This window comes from Palaemon carinicauda, chromosome 27 (genome assembly GCF_036898095.1).
Source record: "Palaemon carinicauda isolate YSFRI2023 chromosome 27, ASM3689809v2, whole genome shotgun sequence".
In the NCBI taxonomy this organism is placed as follows: Eukaryota; Metazoa; Arthropoda; class Malacostraca; order Decapoda; family Palaemonidae; genus Palaemon; species Palaemon carinicauda.
In genome coordinates this window covers 62,361,812-62,366,811 of record NC_090751.1, presented here as the reverse complement: position 1 = coordinate 62,366,811, position 5,000 = coordinate 62,361,812, and the positions used below count along the sequence as shown (strand labels likewise).

The 5,000-nt window shown below is 44.1% G+C and overlaps 1 protein-coding gene across 1 annotated transcript in view; it reads right to left on the bottom strand.

The window, feature by feature from the left end:
- Window positions 1–5,000, bottom strand: part of LOC137621203 (uncharacterized) — a 651,645-nt gene that overhangs the window by 187,371 nt on the left and 459,274 nt on the right. The gene's annotated exons all lie outside the window — the stretch shown is intronic.

Here is a 5,000-nt window from a genome sequence, read left to right as displayed (position 1 = left end):
TTCAAATATCATGCATTCAGAAATGAATTCTCTCTCTCTCTCTCTCTCTCTCTCTCTCTCCTCTCTCTCTCTCTCTCTCTCTCTCTCTCTCTCTCTCTCTCTCTCTCTCTCATATATATATATATATATATATATATATATATATATATATATATATATATATATAACCTTTGTATCGTTTTCTCTACAATGGAGATTGTTACTTATTTGGTTAATACTACTTCCATTACTAATAGTGGAATAACAATAGGGAATTGGTTTTTTTTTTTTAAATGGTTGTATCCATAAAATCTTTTTTTTTTTTTTTTTATGGATAGGAGCCAATATTTAGACTATTAGCGTCAATCTTGTCATTTGATTTCTTATTAGAAAAATAGGTGCAAAAGGAAAGCTCTCCCATTTACTGCGCAGCTCAGTCCCAAAATGAAAATCGATTCTAGATGAGAAATCATCAATATAATACACTAAGGAACATTCAAAAGCATGGGATATTCTTTCAACCCAATCGGCTGTCATCAGTATAGAACCTAAATCCCCTGATGCTTGCATATTGACAATAAAGACAGGGGACTGCCTTTTATGCGGGTTTACCGCAAGTGTTTCACACACACTCGTCCACTGTAACAGTATTTTAATTTTTATTGTTATCTTGCTTCACACCTCATTGTTAACGTAACCTGTTTAAGTCTATCTTGTTATGAAGTTTTGTGACCTTCTTGCTCTGAAAATTTTATATAAGCTTTCTGTCTGTTGAAATAAAGCTAGTAACATTCACCTGGCCCCTCAGTTATCATCTAACGACTCCCTCGCACAGTGAGTGATCATCAGAGTGACCAGCTCCTTCCTGCCTTCCCATACACTGCGGTTTCCTATTGTTAGATGATGCCGCCCTCCAACACTGACTCACTTATCAACACCACATCCATGAAATTACCACCCTTAGACAGTACAGAGGCATTCGACTGGTTTCAGCATGCCAGGGTCCAGTTTCACATCAATGGCGTGACTCCGTTAAGCACCAAAGCAGACTATGTTGTAGCGGCGATTGCCAAGGACACTTTCCCAGAAATCTCCGATTGGCTTTGCGAGCAAGGGGACACCCCAGTAACGTATGACACCCTCAAAACATACCTCCTGGAGCAGTATTTGCCATCGCCAGCCACCCGTATAGCCAAACTTTTTCAGCTCTCTCAACAACCGTTGGGGGACCAAAAGGCTTCGCTCACCCTCAGGCATATGACCAGTATCGTTCACCTGCAACATGCCGCAGCTGGTTCTCCTCGTGAGGTGAACCCATGTCATGCCCTTGGCTGCAAAGCTTACCCGAAGCAATATGTGCTGCCATATCCAATAATCAAATTTTGCGCATGAAGGACCTGGCAACCAAATTCGACGCCCTTATGGACAGTCACTTCACCACCTTTAAGACCTCCGTCAAGGCCACCACTCCTGACAAAGAGAACAACTATTTAACATAAACCGAAGTTAACATGAATGAGGTGGGACACTGATACCTACTCCGTGATGTGCTGGAGCAGCGACAAAGCCACCCACCACCCACCCCTCACTCACTCCCCAACCAACGACCTCTACAGCCACTTACTGATGCCCTTCGGCTGCAGTTATACAACTCCCACTCCAGATTGCGGTTGCTGCGAAGAAATGTGTGAACGGTTACCAGTGTCCAAAAATGTGTAAGTAGGCGTGGAGATGGCCTTCCTTGTCTCTAATCTTTCCTTTTTACATGATGCAGATATTGGCGTGCGTTTTTTGGTAGATACGGTGCTTGCCGTTCTCTTCTGCCAAGGCCACTCTCCAGGACATAACATAGTCTGTCTAAGACTCCTGACATCCACCTGGTAGCTGCCAATGGATCCGAGATACCCACCTATGGTTACAAAAACCTCACATTTTTGTTTGGAAGAGCCAAATATAATGGGAAGTTTCTCATTGCCAACATCGCATTACCAATCCTGGGTGTGGATTTCCTCTCACAGTTCCACCTCCTGGTTGATGTCGCTCACTGACGGTTAGTCAACGCAGACTCCTATTCGTCAACAGCTCTTCAACCCACCCCCTCCGACATCGCTCTCCATATCAGCGCACCCACAGATTCCTACGCCCACCTCCTCACGTTGTACCCAGAAGTTTTCCGGTCAGAACTTCGCCAAACACCACTGTTCCCGCCAAACATAGCATCAAGACGATGAAGGCCCCAGTGTTTGCTAAATTCAGGAGTCTGGCACCAAATCGTTTTGCAGCCACTAAACAAACGTTTACCGAAATGGAAGAAATGGGACTTTGCTATAAGGCCTGAAGCCCATGGTCATCACTCGTACACATCATCCTGATGAAAGGTGGCTCTCCATGTCTGTGTTGGGGTTACAGGCATCTGAATATGCAGACAATGAGATTACTATCCCCTCCCAAAATATCACCGACGTGACCTCCTACTTGCACAAAAGCGAAGGTTTTCTCCACGCTCGTCCTCCTGAAGGGGTATTATCAGGTGCCCATGAACCCAGAAGACATCCCCAAGACCACCATCACCACACCCTTTGGTACATACACCTTTAATTGCTCCAGTTTTGGCCTTCGTAATGCCGAGGCAACTTTTCAACGCCTCATGGATAGCATCTTTGGGGACCTCCGCTTCTGTGTATGTTATGTAGATGACATACTTGTGTTCTCTTCCTCCAAAAAGGAACACCTTCATCATTTACGCATTGTGCTTGACCACTCACAACAGGATGGCCTTGTAGTTCAGTACGACAAGTGTACCTTCGGTGCCAACGAAGTATATTTCTTAAGGCACTGCATCACTCCTGAAGGAGTCTTACCTCCTCCCTGGAAAGGTAGCACCCGTTCAGAACTTCCCCATGCCTTCGATCATCTAAGCACTGCAGAATTCTTGGGCATGAGCAACTATTATCACTGTTTCCTTGCAGCCATTGCCACCACTCATTGTCCTCAAGTACGCCTCCCTCAAGGGCAAGTCAAAAGACCTGAAGTGGGGTCCCCTTTAGGAAGCGGCCTTCTGCAACGCAAAGAATGCCGTATCAACCGCTGCTGCTCTCCTTTTCTCCACCGATACCAGAAACATTACTATTGGTGTAGTACTCGAGCAGATGGTCAACGGCTCACCCTGCCTATTAGCCGTATTTAAAAGAAAACTGTCAAAGGTGGAATCCAGCTACTCTACCATCATCTGCGAATTGCTGGCAGTGCATTTGGCTGTCCATTATTTTTGCCACTTCTTGGAAGGTACTCCCTTCATCATTAGTGCGAACCACATGCTTCTGGTGTACGTCTTAACTCGACAGTTCGACGCCTTGTTTGCCCATCAACTCCGACATCTCTCTGCCATGGCTCGATATAATTGTACCCTTCAACACAGCTCTGGGAAAATTAATACTGTAGCTGATACCTTGTCAAGAAACATATTGGCCGCCATTCACCTGGGATTTGATTACAAGGCCTTGGCAGAAGCCCAGCAACGAAGAGATCCAGAGTACCAAGCATCTATAACGTCAGTACTGATAGACCTCGACCGTGGATACCTGCTCCCATTCGCCGACAGGTGTTTGATTTCATTCATGGCCTCTTACATCCCTTGCGCCGATGTACTGAAGTCGAAGTTCATTTGGCATGGCATTACTAAGGATGCTAAGGATTGGGTCCGCGCCTGTATATCATGCGACGGATTCAGTAGTGGGCACCTTTTTTACACCTTAGCATTATTTTGCCCCACATTCGCGTCAATGTAGTAGGTCCCTTACCCGCATCACAAGGACATCGTTACTTGTTTACTGTCATCAACCACTCCACTCTTTCACCTGAAGAAATTCCCATGAAAATTACAATGTCTGCTTCATGTACATCTGCCTTACTCTCAGGGTGGATAACGAGATTTGGTATCCCTGAGCTTATTACTTCTGACAGGGGTATCACTTTTACTTCTCAATTTAAAGCAGCTTTGATGTCCTGCTGCAAGGAGTCCAACTGGTTTACCCAGCTTCCCTGGGTCTTCGTAGGACTAAAGACAACCCCTAAAGACACCGTGGAAGTTTCAACAGCTGAAATGGTGTATGGTGACCTGTTGGTATCCCTGCTGATTTTTTTCCGTCTGCAACCTCCTCCAACAATATTTACTCCATGGTGTCAGACTTGGAAGCTCCCAGCTAAGCAACACATACCGAGTGATTTGTGCTCTGGAGCGCACGTTTTCTTGCGCAACGACACTAGCAAGCCACTGTTAATGCGCCCTTACATGGGCCCTTTCCTCGTGATCCGTTGCAATCCTAAGGCTTTCTTACTCAACATTCGTAGCAAAGAATACTGGGTCTCCATTGACCGCCTAAAACCTGTGTATCTCCTATAAGATGATCTGCCTACAATACACCTCTCAAGAGCAGTACACCTTACTTCCTCTGTATATCTTTTTAGGGGGAGAGCCATGTACCACACATTTCACACACGCTTGTCCACTGTAACGGTATTTTCATTTTTATTGTTATCAAGCTCTACACCTCACTGTTAACAGAACCTGCTTAAGCCTGTCTTTTCATGTATTGTTGTGTTTGAATTTTTGTGACCTACTTGCTCTGAAACTTTGTATATAAGCTTGCTGTTTGTTGAAATCAAGTTATTTGCATTCACCTTGCCGTTCAATTATCACTTAATGACTCGTTCGCTTAAAGGCATTAATTAGTGCAATTGAGGTCTTGCTCCGTCTACCTTGGTCATTAAAGTTCCAAAGTCGTGTTTTGCATCATTGAAAAAAAACAGTATGCTATGGGAAATACACCAAGGGATCGAAAAACGTCAAAGAAAGGAAGAGGAAGCATGTTTCAATACATTATAAATATGGAAGTATGTTCATATTTTTCAGCTTTAACTTAAAGCCCATTTTTTTTCTTCATCAGTATTAATGAAGTCGGTCATATGTTTTGTTATGTCCATTATTTAGTATACTGTATAATGTTTGAATATTGTATCGA